The sequence below is a fragment of the Elaeis guineensis genome, chromosome 10, assembly GCF_000442705.2.
Source record: "Elaeis guineensis isolate ETL-2024a chromosome 10, EG11, whole genome shotgun sequence".
In the NCBI taxonomy this organism is placed as follows: Eukaryota; Viridiplantae; Streptophyta; class Magnoliopsida; order Arecales; family Arecaceae; genus Elaeis; species Elaeis guineensis.
The window spans coordinates 43,129,610-43,150,843 of record NC_026002.2 but is presented as its reverse complement, the minus strand read 5'-3'; the positions used below and the strand labels follow the sequence as shown (position 1 = coordinate 43,150,843).

Sequence of the window (21,234 nt, the reverse complement as noted above, 5' to 3'; positions counted from 1 at the left end):
TGCTCTAAAGATTTTTAGATGCAAATAGACTTCTATTTTTTTAGATTCTGATACTTTTTGAGTGGAAAGCAAAAATCTGACGTGACCAATGTAAAGTTTTTAGTAAGTCCTGCGGTCCCATTGATACTGTGCATCTCACCTAACAGTTATTGATGACATGCACATCGATGCATAGGCAACTCTTTGCTCAGATACTTCTCTAAACATATTGCAGTGACTTAGTCTCTAAGTCATGAGAGCTCAGATAATACATATTGCCCCACTCCTTAGTTAAGCCTAACCCATCATTCACAAGCAGGTGTGAAGTCATCATTGAGTCCCTCAGATAATGCATATTGAGTCCAACCCCATCTTCATCTGGTAGCAACTCTTTGCTAGTAGAGTGGTTGTATATTTTTGATGCAACCGAACTATTGTAACCAGCCAAGAACAGTCAACGCCAGTACCATGCCCACACTTCTACAATGATGGAAGACCATAAGGCTTAATATTAATTAGAAAGGTTTAGGTTGGGTCTCATCTAATTAGTCATCACATGACCAATCTACTTGGTATTGGCTTAATCAAAATATCTTAACAATTAATGAACTCAATCATCCAATTGGCCAGATAAGTAAGACTAACAGAAAAGTATATCATTAACTCATCGTAGGCAAAATTATCTAGGTGAGTAGTCTTCTAATTAAAAATCATCGATCGAGACTTGTCTTAGATACCAAATGGCTTATTAGTTTTAATTAGTCAGCTTAAGTGAATTGGATTCAAGCCATAAAGCCAGATTAGATCCTTAGGTTGACTCGATTCTACATATAGAGTTTAATCAATTCAATCTACAATACTTGTAGAATCATATGCTCAATTGATCTAACCCAAATCAATACTTGATTTGATTTGATGAATAGCTACATCAATTTCAACCCAATATGATCTAATTATAACCTAAGATATAATTTATTGACCTAATACAAAACTATCCATGCCCAACAATTCATGTACACACTAATTTTAGATCATTGAAATAAATTTTAGATCTAAATTCATTGGATAAAAATAAATTTTTGATTCTCAAAATATTTTTAGAACATACATGCAATCATATATCATATACATAAAAAATTTTAAATTTTTTAAAAATTAATTTTAGATCTAAACATATGATCATATATCACGTATATGAAAAATTTAGATCATAGAAATTTAATTTCTCATCTATGCATGCTTTCATATATCAAATATATGAATAAAATTCAGATCTAAAATATTTTTTAGATCTGAACATAAACATATATTGTGGAGAAAATTTAGTGCAGGGGTAAAATGATAATTTTAAAACTTTTTCAAAATTATGATTTTACAGTAGAAAAATATCAATTAATCTAATTAATTAACATAAATTTATCCTATACTAGAATCTAAATATGATATATAGTATGCATTCATTTAAATTTGAATTTCAAATTCAAACAGTAAACACTTTACTGTAATGTGTTCAGAACACAATACCTTTGTACGGGTAGTAGATCGTCGCAATCTGATCATCGTTGGAAGAGTCTGATCATCACGACACAGCCACACAGTGTGTCTGGTCTCTGCAGATCATCCATACGAAGCTTTCTGTTTGATCGACTCCTCACGAGTGCTAGCTCGTTGTAGAGCCCTTTTGACGGTCGATGCTGATTGAACTTCTTCGATCGATGTCTGTCGATTCTTCGAATGCTCTGGATCATCAACAGACGTGCTTGAAAAGATGTTGAAGATCTTTCTGAGATTTTATGGGCTCACGACACTCGTAGCTCACTTTCTCACTTCCCGAACCCCAGGCTAAAACTCTAGGGAACTCACTGGAAACCTTGCACCCACTTTTCTTTCTTTTCTTTCTTTTTCTCTTGGAAGGATATGGACTTCCTTCTCACGCACAAGGCTTCTCATGCCCCAAATTTTTTTTTCAAAAATCTTCTTCTTGCACGCCCCACTCTTCTCCTCCTTTTATAACAACGTCAAACGTCTTATCCAAAAGAAAGGATAAAGATGAGTAATTGCACATTTGAATTCAAATCAAATTTTGAATTCAAATGGACACCAACTCATCCCTTATCCACTAAAGGTGTGAGGCATAGCTTAAATTATGCATGGAGTGATTTCATGAGAAACTTTTTCTCATGTAATAAATGGGGCGTAAAAAAAAAGGGATAAGGCGCAAAGATTGATTGCCCATTCAAATTCAAACTTTATTTTGAATTTGAATGGCCAACCAATCATCCTTATCCATTCATTTGACACATTAAAGTGGGGCGTGGAGAGGGCTTGGTGTGAGAAAATAATTTATGAGAAGTTCCTTCTCATGAATTCAAATAGGTGCAATGGAAGTGAGGTGGCGCATGGAGATTGGGTCAAGGTGGTTTCATTATTTAAACCAACCTAATTGAACCAAATAAGTTAGGTCCAATTAGACTAATTTAAACCCAACTAAATTAGGCTTAATTAGGCTCAATAAAATTTTAATCAAATTAAAAATTGATTAAGCCCAACCCCTGATCAAATCAGGGACCAAACTATCTCGACGATTAGGTCAACTCTTAACCTAATCGGGTCAACCCCAACTGAATCCAATTCAATTGGATTTGATCCAAAAATAATTACTCAATCAAATTGCATTAATTAGCGATCAAATCACTAATTAAACCTCTCATAAATACTGAGTCCAAATTCAATGGGCAATCAAGCATCAGAATTCATCGATATGTAACCCTGATTGAAAAGTCCCAACCAGTGGGACTTTTGACCCCGGTACCCATAATGTGTGGAACTCGTGATCAGAGAATCCTGATTTTCGATCACTGAGTCTCAAATATGTAGGATTCTACATCAGCCATCAGATCAGATAGGAACCTCTAATGTGTGTGACCCTGCAGGTTCGAACCTAAGCTGGTAGCACAGGAACCAATTCCTGTACTAATCGAAGTGACCATCTAGCAATGGTACCCGATATCCGGATAGATCAAATAGTCACAATCATAACACTCAGAACCTACATGAATATGGTTACTGTATAATTCATCTTTTTGACCCCTATGTTTATGACGACTCAGGGTTAAACTGTCAACCCTGATCAGATCATCCGAATCGTGCTCAACTCAAATAGTCCTGTGACTCCTCATAAAGACTACCCTGGTTAAGGTTTTGCTAAATTGAAATATGACTGTACACAGCTCCTAAACTGGAGTGGTCAATCCCATCTTGACACATGCACCAACAGATCAAGTACTTGACTACACCCAGCAGCCTTCCGTCACTGAATTAGAAATTCAGGTAGTCCAGTGCCTAAGTGCAGTGAGTTGCTTGCAAGTCACCGTGGCGGTCTCAGGTCGGAGAGACATTTATACCCATATTCCATCGGAGTAAATCTTGACAGCAGAAATAGCTCCGGAGTCGGTCACGTTCAGTGCAGATGTACCCTTACATCTCACCTATATGCCATACCAGTGTCTCCACACTCATTGGTTAAGAGGACAACCAACCTATATGGCACACAACGACCTATGCTTGATAAACGTTGTCGTCCTTGGTAACAACGTATCATTTGATCACGAACAGATTTAAGGACTAAATGATAAATCCTCCTTTGTCGAGTCTAAATAGTCCTAAGGACTTCACCACAATATAGGAGTTCATTAGAAGATAAAATATTTTGTGATGAAAAATACCAAAATAATTTTTATTAATTCATAATTCATGTACAAATACAAAAATGAGTACAACCGTCAACAGGCTGACGATTGACTTTGGGACACTATTCCCAACATATATATATCTCATGTATAAATTAAAATCAAAATTTTGAAAATAATTTTCAAAATTTTTATGCTACTTTCATACATATGAACATGTAGCTCTGATACCACTGTTGGAATTTCTATAGGTACCGATGCATGTAGATTTCAAAATTTTTTAAATCTAAAATATAACAAAAAAATTAGATTAAAATACTTTTAATCTAAGCATGCATTCATCATATGAAAGTACCTATGGATCTAGTTCATATGCTGAAATTAACATAAACTGATTTTAGGATGAATGAATGAAAGTTTATAATCAGTTCACATACCTGAATCGCTTTCTCTTTACTTCAAACTTATAATTGGGGTTGAATTTAATTCAATCCCTAGATCTGGGACTGAAGAGAAGAGGTTTTAAATGAGTAGCACAAGCATCCTGCCTCTATGAGTATCCACAAAATCGATCTGGATAGACTCTTCTTAATCCTGCTTGTCTGAACCAAAAGCTTGAATAGTCTTGAACCAAGCTTGGATAGGTTTGAAATTGTAAATCCTTTTGATTTTTCTTTCTTGATTTTTGAAGAAATCAAGAACCTTTCTTAATCTTTTAACTAATTCAGAAGAACAACAACTAAGAAGTGATTGTAACTAACTCCTAACAACTTTAGAGGAAGAAGATGAAACCAAATAACAACTTGGCGTCAACCAATTGACACCAAAATAATATTGCCACCCACCTCTCTAAAAGCTCCAACAAGAGGACACCAAGAGAGAGAGAGGGTGTGGGCTAGAAAGAGGAAAGAGAAGGGAGGTGATGGGCATAGTAAAGGTGGCAGCAGGGAAGGAAGAAAGTGAGATAATGAGAGGAGTAAGGCTAGGGTCCTTTATATAGACAACATATGGGTGTCCTATCAAATTAGGATCCCTCCTCCTAATCATATTAGAAGTCCTAGCTTAAATATACTTGGACTAAATAAATGGGGAGCCACCTATAACTCATCCGCACACACTCAATGCTAGATGTTCCATCATATGGGATCTAATTAAAAGTCTCAAATTAGCCCACATAGTTTCATAAATTCTCTTTAAAGGTTCTTAATGAATAAAATCAAGAAACTCTTTCTTGATTTAATCTAAGCCATAAATTAAATATCTAATCATTGGATCTTATTGAATCAAATTCAATTAGATTCAAATCAAGTATTAAAATTAGTTAATGCTTTTCATGTAAGCAAACCAACTACAAGAGAAATTGGATTCACCTAAATGCTAGCAAGGTTAACATGAATCCAATAGGATTTTTCTAAATCCATATAAATTGGTACTTCATAAGTCCAATTATTAACCAATCCAGATCTTCTCCTTTTATATGTGACCCCATAGATTCAATTCTATTTAGTAGCGAGTTATACCATGATTTCTATCATAAGTATCACTGAAACTCCTTTCAGTGGGTCAGAATAATTTTACTCTAACTCTACGAGGATCATTGATCCAAAATGATCCTATTGAACTCTCACTATCCACCAGTGATATCTAGCAATATGTAGTGACAGGCCAGTAGAATCAAAACAGAATCTCTAGGAGTAGTTAATATATGATACAGTCTCTCTATTATGAGTTCCGACTAGATGGCAGGTCATGGATAAATCATCAAACCTTATTATCAGTCATATAATAGATATGATTAGCTTAAGTCCAATAGTGATTTCAAATAAAAACTTCTTTTCATTAATCACACTATTATGGTCATAGACTTATGGACTCAGCTTCTCAAATCTCATAGGACTACTTCTCTCTATCAAGGTCAATAGATCCCATATAGATGCACATGTTGCTCGCATAGTTCAACCAACTGAAGCTAACATCCACTATAAAAACTCATGATTGAGTTAGTGTTTATATGTAGTCAAACTACAGCAATCTTACTATGAGCAACTATGACACCACAGGTCAAAAGACTAGCCATACAACTACAGCATTGAGATAATCATTAACGATCGAATAGAAATTTATATGATCTCTCGTATGGTCACGCTCAGTATAAGTTGTTCTCTAACAATTATCTGCACTTTTCACTCAGTGTCTTTACACTGTAGACTAAAGACTCATCTATCCCAAAGGAAGCGAACTATATGCCGATCTATCTGGATGGATCACCGTCTCTATGACTATCCTATGATCGGAAGTAATTTAGAAATCGATCATATATATTTTTAATTCTCAACACTTGAGAATGTGAATCATAACATCAATTCCTAGGATGATTCAAGGACACATAATACTTGAATGAAAAATGAAAACTTATCCTTTATTGATTAAATCAATAGTTTAAGTACAAATATATATCATAGAACAAAAATGTGCCAACCAATAATTAGCTTCTAGGACATACATCTAACAGACCCATGCCATTAAGGTTGATCAGTATGATTGTTCTAGATACCCTTGAACCAGTCTATCTTTAGTCCTCTTTATGACTTGGTGAAGTCAGTCAGAGGATTTTTGACTACTGGTTAATCTCTTCTCTTTTTTAAAATAATTAATTAAATTTTTTAAATTATTAGATCCTTAAAATGATAATATTATAGAGATAACAAAGTCATAGTCTCCCATTAAGATGGATAATAATCGATCTAATAGTTTGATAATCATTAGAGGCGCCACACACCTTGTGCTTATTTGCTATTAGAAATTGTCATTCATAATATGATGATTCAGTTATACTTTCTAATAGGTGATCAGGTTGGCCGAGCCATACTCAGACCTGATTATTCGTTAGTCAGATGTACTAAATTTTATCATATTAATAGTTGGATCTAACTAAAACTTTCAGTGGAGGCACTACACGCCTGCTGAAGAGGTACCTGGGACAAAATTAATACTCCAAATTATTTGATGAAATAATTGATTAAGAACCTACCCATAGGTGCACAGGGGTTGGTCGAGCCACACTCGTGCCCGTGTGCGATTTGTGTAGATTCTAGTATCCATTGAGAAATTAAGATAATTTTTCGAATTGAAGGTAGAGGCTATCAATTCGCATAAAATAATGAAAGAACCTTTAGACTAAAGTTCAAGTCTTTAGGCTTAATTAATATATTAATTGATCCTTATTTATTTTTTAGTAATGGCTACTACTTTGTCACTTTGATCATTGTTGAATAGTGATAAGCTGATGGGACTCAACTTTGATAGCTGGTATCGAAAATTAAAGATCATCCTAGAGCATGAAAGGATCCTGTATGTTCTTACGGATCCTACATCTAAGGAACCCACTCCGAATGCTTGTGGTGCAGTTCAAGACACTTGTCAGAAGTAGCTCAACGATCGTACCATGGTGCATACATCATGTAGGCGGCCATGAATGATGAGTTTAACCGCAAGTTTGAGGATGCTCAGTCGGAGGAGATGTTATAAGCGTTGAATGAATTCTTCGACACTCCTGATGATGTTGAGAGGTACAAAACATCTTATGCCATTTTTAATGCTCGGATGAGGGAGAGGGCATCGGTCATCGATCATGTATTGTATATGATCGAGAATATCGAGTGCCTAAGTAAATTCGATTTTTTCTTGCATGAGCAGCTGGAGAAAGATATGATTCTAAATTTTTTGCCAAAGTCCTACCTCCCCTTCCTTATTCATTATAGAATGACTAAGCCTGCAGTCAATTACCACAGTTTGCTAGAGTTGTTGCAGACTTTTGAGAAGAATCATCAGCTCTAAAAAGAGTCAATGAATGTAGTGGGAGGATCTTCTTCTATGGGGCATCATCCCTTTAAAAAAGGAAAAAAGAAGAATAAAAATAAGAAGGTGCAGCATGTTGGGGTGTCTAAGTTCGATCAGATCAATAAGTATAAGTCCGATCAGAGTCAGACAGAATACTTCTATTGTAAGAAGTTGGATCACTGGAAGAGGAATTATCTTCAGTACATTGCCTCTCTTGACCCAAACAAGCTAAATAAGAGAAAGAAGCAAGCGATTGTTGATCAAGATAATTATATGATAACACCTTATAACTTTTCTATTTGTGATACTACGACCTAGATATTAGATACTAAAAGTCTTATTAATATTTGTAATTTATAGCAGGGACTTCAAGTCAGTAGAAGATTTGGAGATGGCGAGAGATTTCTGAACACTAGAGATGGAAGATCAGTTTCAGTTCTAGCTTTAAAAATTGTCAAAGCTTATTTTCAATTTTTATGTCATTATTTTGAGTGATTATTACTATTGTCCTCATCTTATTGAATGTAATTTCTATAGATCTTTTGGCCATGAACGGATATAAAATTTTAATAAAGAGTAGCTATTGTCATATCATTATGAATGATGTTACTATGATGAATGGATAAATGAATAATGATATTTATACTTTATCACGGCCTATTTGTGTAATGTACACATTGAATAAATGTCCTATATTAGATAATTTCTTCGATGTCTATTTTTAGCATTGTAGGCTAAATCATATTAATAAGAACAGGATAAATAGATTGACTCAAGAAAAAATTCTTGAAGTCAATGATTGTGAATCATTATCGATCTATGAATCCTGTTTACTTGAAAAGATGACTGAATCATCTTTTACTGAAAAGGGTGAAAGAGCTAATGAAGTTCTAAGTCTTGTACATAGTGATGTATGTAGACCTATGAATATAAGTGCCAGAGGTGGGTATTACTACTTCATTATGTTCATTGACGACTTATTAGGTATGGATATGTCTATCTTATGAAGTATAAATCTGAATTGTTTGAAATGTTCTAATAATTTCGTAATGAGATGGAGAAATAAATTAAAAAAGTATTAAAATTCTTCGATTAGATCAAAGAGGTGAATACCTCACCAGTAGATTTTTTACATATCTAGATGAGAATGAGATTCTCTCTTAATGAACCTCTCCTGGGACACCACAATATAATGAGGTATCAGAAAGGAGGAATCGAACTTTGTTAGACATGGTTCGATCCATAACGGGCTTTGCAAGTCTGTCGATCTTCTTTTGGAGATATGCACTTGAGTCAGCTTGTTATATACTTAATAAAGTTTTAAGTAAGTCTGTAAATAAAATACTATATGAGATGTGGACAGGACGTAAGCCGGTACTCTCTCACTTTAGGGTTTAAGGGTGTCCGACTTATGTCAAATATTTGAAACAGATAAGCTGGGATCTAGGTCTGACAAATATTTATTTATTGGATATTCGAAAGAAACTAAAAAGTATTATTTTTATCTTACTGATGAACAAAATGTGTTCGCTAGCAATAGGATAGTCTTTTTGGAAAAAAAATTTCTTAAAGAAGGAACTAATGCCACTAAGGTTAAACTTGATAGAGTTCGATAGGTAGAAGAATCGATACAAACAAATGAACCTACTGAATCGATTTGATCAGATCAAATCTGAAACCTATTATAGATGCATCATTGAGGAGATTCGATATAGTACCACATCAGTCGGATATATATTATGGTTTCTTAGTCTAGGATAGTGATCCTGTTAAACTCGATGAGAACAATAAGGATCCGATCGCCTACATAGGTGCCATGCAAAGATCTGACTTAGATAATTAGCTTGAAACTATGAAGTCTGAAATAGAGTCCATGAAGGTTAACAATATATGGACACTCGTTGATCCATCTGAAGGGATAAAATTCATAGGGTGTAAGTGAATTTTCAAAAGAAAAAGGGATACAGATGGAAAGGTGAAGATCTTTAAAGTCCATTTGGTTGTTAAAGGTCATCGTCAACATTATGGTATTGACTATAACGAGATATTTTCTCCTGTGGTAATGCTCAAGTCCATTCGAATTATGCTTGCGATAGCGACACACTTTGACTATAAAATTTGACAAATGGATGTCAAAATCACTTTTCTAAATGGAAAATTGAAAGAAGAGGTGTATATGATACAACTTAAAGGGTTCACACCCATAGATGAATCAAAGGTGTGCAGGTTTTAGAGATCTATTTATAGATTGAAGCAGGTATCTCAAAGTTGGAACATGTATTTTGATAAGATGATCAGAACGTATGGTTTCATTAAGAACGGAGAAGAACCGAGCATATATAAATAGGCTAATGTTTTTATGGTTGTATTTCTTATTTTGTATGTGGATGACATTCTCTTAATCAAAAATGACATCCATGCATAATAGGAAATAAAATTTGACTGTTATTATAGTTCTCCGTGAAGGATTTAGGAGAAGTATTCTACATCTTTGGGATGAAGATCTATAGAGATAGGTCTAAGAGGTTGCTTGGATTATTTCAGTCTACGTATATTGATACGTACTAAAGTGGTTCAGCATGGAGAATTTCAAGAAAGGCCATCTCTCGATAAGCTATAAAATTTTTCTTTAAGAGGGATTGTCCAACAACTCCTCAAAAGAGAGAGTGTATGAGTAGAGTTTCATATACCTCGACAGTAGGATCTATTATATACGTCATGATATGTACAAGATCGGATATGGCATACTCACGAGGGGTAGTGAGTAAATACCAGTCTGATCTGAGTGAGAACCACTGAAAGGTCATAAAAATCATCCGTAAGTATTTGAGAAATATGAAGCGCCAGTGGCTCATTTATGAAGATTCTGACTTAAAACTTATGGGATATACTGATTTTAGATTTCTATCAGATCATGATAACAGTAAGAGTATATCGGGATACATATTTATCCTGAATGGTGGAGCAATCTACTGAAAAAATTTCAAACAGCATACTGTAGTCGATTGAGTTTACGAGGCGAAGTATATTGCAGCATCCGATGCTGTCAAAAAAGCTGTTTAGTTATGAAAGTTCATCAGCAAGCTCGGAATGGCATCCTCCTTTGATGGTTCAATTTTGCTATACTGTGACAGCATTGGAGCCATAGTTCAAGTGAAGGTATCGAAGTTCCATCAGTATACCAAGCACATTCTATGACGCCATCACTTTGTCAGGAGATCATGGATCGAGGTGATATCGAGCTTTAGAAGATCGACGAAAAAGAGAATCTAACCGACTCATTTATTAAAGCCCTCAGGATTAAGGAGTTCAATGATCACAAGTGGAAGATAGATATTCGATACTATTTTGATTGACATTAATCCAAGTGAGAGTTGTTAAAAAATATATCCTAAAGTCAATCATCAATCTGTTGACAATTGAGCTCATTATAAATTGTATATAAATTATTTATTAATAAAAATTATTTGATATTTTTATCATAAATTATGCATCTGCTTTATTGAACTCCTATATTATGATGAAATCTTTAGAACTACTTTCAATCGATAAAGGAAGATTTATCGTGTAGTTCTTAAATTAGTTCGTGATCAAACAATATATTATTAACTAGGACAATAACGTTCATCAAGTGTAGGTCATTGTGTATCACATAGGTTAGTTGTCTTCGTAACCAATGAGTGTGGAGACATTGATATAGCATGTAGGTGAAATATAGGAGTATATTTCACTGAACGTGATCCATCTCGGAGTATTCTGCTATCAAAAATAGCTCGTGAAGGATATAGATATCATTATCTCTCTGATCTGAGATCACCACAGTGACTTGCAAGCAACTCACTATACTTTGATATCGGACTACCTGAATTTTTAATTCAGTGACAGAAGATTTTTAGGCACGGTCAAGTACTTGCAAAGTCAATGTAATCAAGATGGGATTCACTGCTCCTGGTTTCAGGAGTTAGTACTATATTATATTTCAATTCAGCAAAATCTTGGTCAGGATAGTCCTTGTGAGGATTCACAGAATTTATGAGGTTGAGACATATTATGGATATATTGAGTAAGAGTTGATAATTTAACTCTGAAGTCATCCTGGATACCGAGGGTCAAAGAGATGAATTATACGATAATCATATGTCAAGATTTTTTGAATATTGCTTTGCAATCATTTGGCCTATTCAGACGTCGGGTACCATTACTAGATGGCCACTTCGATTAGTAAAAAAATTTATTCCTATGCTACTGACTTAGGTTAGAACCTATGAGGTCACATACGAAAGAAATTTCTATCTAATCAGATGGCTGATCAATGATTAAAAATCATTCAAAGATATAATCGTTAATATGATTAATGATTAACCTTATGCAAAAGTTACGATAAAATAATTTGCTAAGTGTTAGTGAATTAATAGAGGATTAATTAGTAATTAGATTGCTGATTAGCTCAATTTGATTGAGCAAGGAGGTTTGGATCAAGTCTAATTAAATTAGATTCAATTAAGTCTGACCGATTAGGTTATAAGATAACCTAATCACATAGGATGTTTGATTTCTGATTTGATTAGGACTCGAACTCGATTAATTTTTAATTGAATTAGAATTTAATTAAAATGGTTAAATACCTTACTGGATTAAATTCTCTTATTTAATTAGGTCTAACCAAATTAGATTTGGATGAGAACCTAATTAAATCAAGCTTGAGTCCAATCAGATGGGATTTGCCCATTGCACCAACCACCTAACCCAATGCCATTCCTCATGCTGATTTGATATTGGCGTGAAGGTTTGCATGCCTTTTGAAGGCTAGTCACCCACTCTGGATAGGGCCCATGTGGTTGGGATTATCTTAGTTCAAATTGAATTTCGAATTCAACTTTGAATTAGGTTTGATTTTGAATCAAACCAACTTTATCTTATCCAAACCACCTCTCCCTTTGTCGCCATTTTAAAGGGCTAATTTTTTGTGCATGGAATATTAGACTTCATCAAGAAAAATTCTAGTGGGGTGTGAGGTATTGGGGTGGGCTTCTATTTTGGCATGTGAGATAAAGGAAAGCCGGCTCCTCTTGGATAAGTGACCTAGATTCTGATCTAAGATTTTGGATGAGTGAAAAAATGAAGAGAGAAGAAAGCTCTCTTCTCTCATTCCACCACTACCTCATCTTCCTATTCCATCTTCAGCTTCAAAAGAGTCTGAGAGATCCGAAGAAGTGTGCATATCAGCCATCAAAAAGATCTCTATGCGAGCTAGCACTCTTGAGGAGATTGATCAGCGTCAGGATTTCATGTGGACGTCTTATAGAGGTCGAACATTTTATGCGACTACGAGCAACCAGAAGGACCTTAAATTCATGGTTGATAGTTATGATGATTAGCTATCCGCACTTGGATATCAAGTTCTGAACTCAGATTTACCGTAGATATGATATACAGTATTGCTTTGATCATATAGATTTGATTTATGTGTTTTCGGTTTTCAAATTTTATGCATAATATTTCATGTCATATATCCTAACGTAGGTGGTTTAATGATCAAATCATATACATGATTAGATTAATATGATTAATCTATAGTTATTTCACTATGATTAATTTCGAAAAAATTTTGAAATGCATGTATGAAATCCCTACTGATTTCCATCAGAGAGCCTGTCGAGGACCTCATCTCAGTCTCATTGGTGGATGGAAACCCGGAGCATATGATCCAGATCAAGTCAAACCTAGATCAGATAATGAAGGACCAACTGTCCTCTTTTTTGCAGGCAAACTCGGACATTTTCGCTTGGACACCACTAGACATATCAAAAATTGATCCCTTAGTAATCATACACCGATTGAATGTGAGTCCAAACTACCGTCCCTTCATGCAAAAGAAGAGAAATTTTGCATCAGAGTGATAGAAGGTGATAGCCAAAGAGGTTGATAAGCTACTTTAGACAGGTTTCATCAAAGAGACAATCTATCCAGAGTGGATAGCTAATGTGGTTATGGTGAAGAAGGTAAACGAAAAATGATGAATCTGCATCGACTTCACTAACCTGAACAAGGTCTGTCCAAAAGATAGCTATCCCCTACCAAAGATTGATCAGTTGGTTGATGCTACATCGGTTCACGAACTTCTATTCTCCATGGATGCCTTTTTCGGTTATAACCAAATCTGAATGATGCTTGAAGATGAAGACAAAATATCTTTTATTACTAATCGATGTCTCTTTTGTTACAGGATCATATCCTTTGGTCAGAAAAATACAGGTGCAACTTATCAGCACCTTGTGAATAAAATTTTTAAGGATCAAATCGAATGTAATATGGAGGTATACGTAGATGACATGCTCATCAAAAGCCAATCCATGAGGACCCACATTGATGATCTCGAAGAAGTCTTTGCCACCCTATGAAAGTACAAGATGAAGCTGAACCCTATCAAGTGTGCTTTCGGAGTAACCTTCGAAAAGTTTCTAGGCTTCATGATCTCCAATCGAGGAATAGAGGCCAATCTGGAGAAGATCAAGGCTGTACAGGAGATGACTCTCTCTAGGACAATCAAGGAGGTACAATGCCTCATAGAGAGAGTCGCTATCTTGAATCGATTCATTTTAAGATCAATTGAATAGTGCTTGCCCTTCTTTTAGGTCCTGAAGCAATCAAAAAAAATTTAGTGGTCTGAGGAATGCCAAAAGGCTTTTGCTGACCTCAAGGACCACCTTAATTCTGCTCCACTGCTTGGTAAGCCTGATCTTAATGAAGAATTATATTTGTACTTTATAGTTTTGCTTGTTGCTATGAGTGCAGTGCTAGTCTAAGAGTGGAATAAAATTCAAAGACCGATCTACTACATTAGTCGGATCCTAAGGGATGCGAAGATCAGATATTCGAAGTTGAAGAAGCTGACTTATGCACTCCTTATCACAGCTTGAAAGCTCTGACCATATTTCTAGGCTCACACCATCATTCTCCTGACTGAGCAGTCAATAAAGGGCATTCTTCATTGACTTGACACATCCACACGGATTGCAAAGTGGGCAGTCAAGCTCTCAGAGTTTAACATCCAGTATTTGCCCTGACCATCCATCAAGGTTCAGATCCTGGCCAACTTTATGGTCGAGTAGACTATTTCAAATGAGCTTGCTGATTAGAGAAAAGACGAACCCCAAGTCTCAATTGATGGGGGACCTCCCAAAGCTAATAGAGTTACCTAAGCAATGTACGTGGATGGCTCGTCCAACTCTACAGGATCCAGGGCAAGGTTGATCCTCATGAGTCCAGAAGGAATGATAGTCGCGTACATCTTGCGCTTCAAATTTCTGACTATAAATAATGAAGCTGAATATGAAGCCTTGGCTCCGAATAGCCAAGGAGTTGGGGATACTAAATTTGAAGGCTTATGGTGACTCGCAGTTGGTCGTCAGGTGTATTTAGGGCCATTATGAAGTTCGAGGGGATAACATTATCAAATACCTCCAAAAGATCAAAGACTTGGCATCTGCGTTCGGCATGTTTGAAATTCAACAGGTGCCAAGGGTAAAAAATTCGAGAGCCGACCTATTGTCTAAATTAGTAACATCGTCACCATCTGAGTTGCCTAGGACAACCTTTTTTGAAGTGATGAATTGGCCGAGGATTGAGGAGCCAACGATTGTATTACAGATTGATGAGGAGCCCCCTTGGATTGATCCATTGGTCGGCTATCTTAAAGATGGAACATTGCCTATGAATCGAAAGGAAGCTCGAAAGATCAAGTATCAGTCGGCTAATTATTTCCTTCATGAGAAAAAAATTGTACAAGAGATCTTATTCATTGCCTCTCCTAAAGTATCTACAACCATCTAAAGCAAATTATGCACTTAAAAAAGTACATGAAGGTATCTATGGGAGTCATATCGATAACAGAGCACTGGCCTATAAACTCCTCAAACAGGATTACTACTGACCAACCATGCAGAAAGATTCTGAAGATTATGTATGGCGGTGTAATAAGTACCAAAGAAATTCCAACATATAATGACTGTCCGCCATGTCGATCACTCCTATTTGCATCCCTTGGCCATTTGCATAATGGATGATAGATATCCTTGGCCCCTTCTCACAGACATCAGGTCAGTATAAATTTCTACTCATCATCGTGGACTACTTCACTAAATGGGTAGAAGCTGAGCCACTGGTCCATGTTACTAAAGCATGGATATTAGATTTCATCTGAAAGTCGATCATATGTCGGTTCGGCCTATCTTAAGTACTGATCATCGATAATGGAAGCCGGTTCATAGAGGCTAAGGTTAAGGAATTCTATGAGGAACATGGGATCGTGCATCATTTGACTTCCATCGCCCATCCTTAAGCTAACGACGAAGCCAAGATGACCAATTATACTATCTTATGAGGATTGAAGACAAGACTAGACAAAGCCAAACGATCTTGGGTTGATGAGCTTCACCATGTACTTTGGGCATATAGAACGACACCAAGAGTTCCAACGAAGGAAACTTCCTTCAGTCTGGCCTTTGGGATGGAAGCAGTAATACCTGTCGAGGTTGGAGTTTCATCGGTGTGGATTGAGAATTTTGATGAGCAAACCAACTTAGAAAGGCTGCGTGCTAACCTGGATCTATTCGAAAAAATCAGAGAGAGGGTGCGCGTCTGAATGGTGGCTTACCAGCATAAGGGCGCATGGTATTATAATAACAAAGTTCGAAATAAAGTTTTTTGGGTCAGCAATCTGGTCTTGTGCAGGGCGGAGGTATCACAACCTAGAGAACATGGCAAACTGGCCCTAAACTGAGAGGACCCATACCAAGTGGATGAGATCATCGAGGTAAGAACCTATTGGCTGAAATAGCTCGATGGAATGGCTCTCTCCCGATCATAAAATTCGGAGAATCTCCTAATCTACCATCAATAATATATCGCATGACCTTCCTCAATGAATTTTTTTTGCTTAAAAATAATAGTCTCTTATTTGCTCCTTAAAAAATAAGATGGTCTTTGATCGACTAAGTCATTGAAGATATAAGACAGTCTTTGATCAGCTTAGTCATTGAAGACACAAGACGATCTTTGATTGGCTTAGTCATTGAAGATAAAGACAGTCTTTGATCGGCTTAGTCATTTCAAATATAAGACGACCTTTGATCAGCTTACTCATTGCAAACTTAAGACGATCTTTGATTGGTTTAGTCATTAAAGACATTAGACAACCTTTGATCAGCTTAGTTATTGAAGATATAAGACGATCTTTAATCAGCTTAGTCATTACAAACATAAGACGATCTTTGATCGGCTTAGTCATTGAAGATAAAAATAGTCTTTAATCGGTTTAGTCATTGAAGATACAAGATGGTCTTTGATCGGTTTAGTCATTGCAAACATAAGATGATCTTTGATTGGCTTAGTCATTGGAGACACAAGATGATTTTTGATCAATTTAGTCATTGAAGACATAAAACAGCCTTTGATCGGCCTAGTTGTCAAAAATATAAGACTGTCTGTGATCGGCTCGATCACTAAAAGTGTAAGTTGACCTAAAGTTAGCCCGTCAGATGAAAAACCTCCTATCGACCCTAAAGAGTAGGGATGGCCTCTAATTGGTCAGTCTACTAGGCAAGCCTTCGATCAATTTTAAGTTCGAACAAATTGGCCCCTATCGGCTTGACAGAAAAATAATCATCAAAAAATGCACATTCAAAATACATAGATAATAGTCGAATGCTTTTCATTAAGTATTTAAAAAATATGGTGCTCTGGGCACCACTCCAAAAAAAAAGAGAGAAGAAGAGAAAAGAAAAAAAAAAGCAGAAGAAAGGATGAGGGGGCTCATTCCTCATCTGATGAAAAAACCCCCACCTCTTCGTCACTGTTCTCTGAGAAGAGATAGTGGAGGTCCAATTATGGCATCATCCGCCACAAGCGGGCCTTACAGTCCTCAAACTCAAGGACAAAGGCAATGACGGTGATGTCGATGGCTTCCTTCTCAAATGCCGTGGAGGTCTTGTAGTTTCTGACGCAGCATTCTTGAACTGCATGGGGAATTTGCTCGGCTTGGGGGGCACCCTCGCCCCCAGAGGATGGTGAAGATCATGAATCCAACGGTGCCCTATGAGAGGAGGACTACTCGGGCCACCTTGCTCTCCTCTGGGCCTCCCTCTCAACAGCCCTCTGCTCCTTCACTAAGTCTTTAATGGTTTTCTTCGAAGGCATCATAATGGCGAGAGGGAAAGAAGATTTTTGCAAGAACTATGAGAAGAAGGGTGGGAGGTAGAGTTCAATCGGCCATCAACCTCCATTTATAGGCATCAGCGTCCACACCAATCACCAACCTGAAAGGTGCAATTGTCCTTCGGACCATAAATGGCGCATTTTTCTAACTTTAAAAATCAACATGGGTGATGCCTCGTGGACCAGCATGTCACCATGTGGTGTATTCTCGAAGGACCGATGTCTCTTCTCAGATTTCATCCCATCAAAAAAAATGACGGCCGTTATTCCCTACAACCATTGCTCACCCTAGTCAAATTCATATTTAATGAATTGAAAGTTATGAAATATTAGGGCACCCTCCATGATTCACATGTGATGGAAAAAACACCGAGGAGTCCTCATCGAAAATAGGAAATCTTTCGAACCAAGATGGATGATGATATCAGATAGCATCACATAGCAAAAGAAAAGGCAATATAAGATAAGCATCTATTATTGTATTTATATGACTCATCGTAAGTGTAGGAGCATCGATGACCTCAAAAAATTCTACATTCAATCGTGACTAGCTCCAGTCTCTGAGGCCTCATCAGGAACCTCCTCATGGACTCTCTCGATAGCAGGATCGAGCTTATGGATCTCCACGCCCCTGGACCTACCCTGAGTGGTGGAGGGCTTGGTGCTATATTCAGAAGAAATGTTGGAGAGATCAAGCCCTGAAAATGCTATCTTATTCTGGTTTTGGCATGTCCAAAATCTAGCCGTATAGCCTACATCAAATATGCACCGAACCATGTCGTCTGGAGACACGAGATTGCCCAATCCATATCTGATCAGGCTTCGAGTTCTTATGACTACTCGTCGACTTTTCCTCAGCCTATATTCGGCGACCACATTGCTCGAGTGCTCAAGCTTAGAGATCTTATCTTGGGCAGCATGGAGATCTTTCTAAAGCTGCGTCACATGGTCAGTGGAGCACCTTCTCACCTCTTTGGCAGCAGCCTCCGATGACTTTAGTTTCGAGATCCTATCCTAAGACTAATGGAATCGGAGATGGATATCCTGCTACCTGACAGCGGTGCCCCAAGTGGCATCCTCTACGAGCTTGGATAACCTTGCAGACTCAGCTGTCAGTCGAGCTTTCTCAGCAAAAAACATCACAACACTCCAACGATTGATCATCTTCAACCGATCAACTTCTGCCAAGGCCTCACCTAGAGCTTTCTGATCTTGGATAATTCTTTCTTCCAAGCAGCAGCCTTCTTATTTAATTTTTTAATACTTCTTTCAAGGTTATCTATATACGATCTGATCCTTACTGTAGATGCCACCGATAAAGCCTCAACAACTGGAATCGAAGGAATACATTCAACAAGAGTGCACGGACGTAACTAGATAAGTAAAAGAAAAGTGACATGAATTTAGGCAAATGAAATGATTATTTCATTAATAACTGCTTTCTTACAAAGCAAAAGAGAGGAAGAAAATATAAATTTCATTTTTCGACCTTGTCTTGAGGAGCGAAGGAGTCAGGCATGACTCCTGAAGAACCCAGAGATGCTTCAGAAGGACCAACAGCTTCAGAAGGACCAGCAACGAGTGGTAGAGAAACTTCAATCATCTTCTCTTTGCTCTTTGTCTGCTCCTCGATGGCCTCAGAACTAGGAGGAGCCAGCTCAACCATAGCCTTCTTATCATCCTCATCCTTATTTAAGAAGGAGAGGTTGGCCTTAAGAAGTCGGGCGGCAATCAGGTGGCGGCAAGCATCAAATCTGATCCCATATCCCTCATTGAAAGAGTCTTGACCGTATTTGACCAAGGCATCATGGTATTCCTCCAATGCCTTATAGCCATCAATCACCTTGGCCATCTCCTGCTTGAATTCTTCTGAGATCTTGAAGGATTCCACGGCTGATCGGTGGGCCTCAGCAACTTTTTTCTCAGTCTCTCACCTGGCCTCAGCAATCTGGTCCTTAGCCGGCTCTATGGTCTCGATAACTTGCTCCTCGGCCTTCTGTTCAACCTCGGCAACTTTTGTTTTGGCCGCCTAAAGCTCCTCCCCTCTTTGCACAAGCTCGATGAAAATTTTATTGAGGGATTCCCCCAGCATATCAACTTCTATCCTAGCCATGTCAGCGTGCACGTGCACCTCTATGGCATTGGATTCGGCCTTTCAACATAAAGCTCTGTGGATCTCTACCTTATGCACGTGATTCAAAGTGTTGAATAAAACATGGAGTACCTACAGAAAGGTTATGATCAGTAGAAATGCAAGAGGAGAAGTCCAAGAATGAAACTAGGGATAAAGAGGGCACTTGATGTATGGCAGTCACGGAGTACTGCTGTAAGTCGTCGAAGCCCATGTCAGTGACACCCTTTAGCTCCATGGAAAGAATCGATCTCTCGGTTAGTTCTTTGATAACTCTCCAGTCATCAAAAGTTGCATCCTCAAGAATGGAGTCAAGGCGAGCATCAAGATCTATTTTGCTAGAAGGAAGAGGCATGTTGCTTGGGCTTGTAGCAGGAGGAAGCTGAGCGGAAGAAGACTAAGCTCTAGTCTCATGAGGAGGTGTCGAAGCAGTGGGTAAGAAAGCCACAGGTGGTGGAGACGCCAGCACTAGAGTGACCATAGAAATTGGAGCTGAAGCCAATGGAGTCAGACTTGGAGGAGTGGAAGTCGCTCAGACAACTGTGGCCTCGCCCGCTGAGCCACACTCATTTATGGTCTTTCCTCGATGGGTCACTAGCTTCTTGGAGGTACCTTCGAGTGCGGGAGACTTCCTTTTCTTCGAAAGGTTCTGTTTCATTTTGACGATGTCCTCGGGCCTCATCTCTACAAGCAGTTGAACTTGGCCAGCAACCTTAAAGAAAAAGACGAATAAGATTGACAGCTATACTACTCACCCCTGAGGTCGGTCTAGCACAGTCCAGCATTAAAAAGAGCCTCATCGGACACCAACTCATCGGTCAAGGGAGCCTTAAAGTCTCTAAGGGTTCTAAAGCGATGCTCTTCCTTAACCTCCAGCTTTGGGACGTTGAACATTGAAGCCTCCGACCTCAGCTCGATAAATCTTAGTCTTCCACTGTAGGGCTAGACACAAGCAAGAGTCGCTCCTTCCACCCATGAACAGAAGAAGGAGCGCCCTTGATTAGAGGAGAAACCTCCCTCTAAGAAGAAAAATACCATCAATCCTTGGATTAAGAATATCTTTTGATGGTGAAAAAAGAGTAAAAGAGATCAACAGATAGTTGGACACTAACCATGATATAAAAAAAATCTACCACGAATCTAAAGGAGTTCGGAGCAATAGCACCAAAAGACAAACCATAAAAATAGAAGATGTCAAGGATGAAGAGATAAATGGAAAAAATCTTAAGCTTGCCCAGAGTGACTCTTCATGCATGGCAAGCCGACCAGGAGGCAGGCTATCTACACGCTCACTTGCCTTGGGGAGTTCAAGATCCAAATCGAAAGGGATCCCATACCAAACCCATATCTGACTCTAATCATCTGAATTCAACACAGAGC

General features: G+C 37.6%; 1 pseudogene; it reads left to right on the top strand.

Moving 5' to 3' along the window:
* Nucleotides 1-7,310: 7,310 nt before the first annotated feature.
* Nucleotides 7,311-7,826, top strand: LOC140852219 (uncharacterized; annotated as a pseudogene).
* The last annotated feature ends 13,408 nt before the right edge of the window (nucleotides 7,827-21,234 follow it).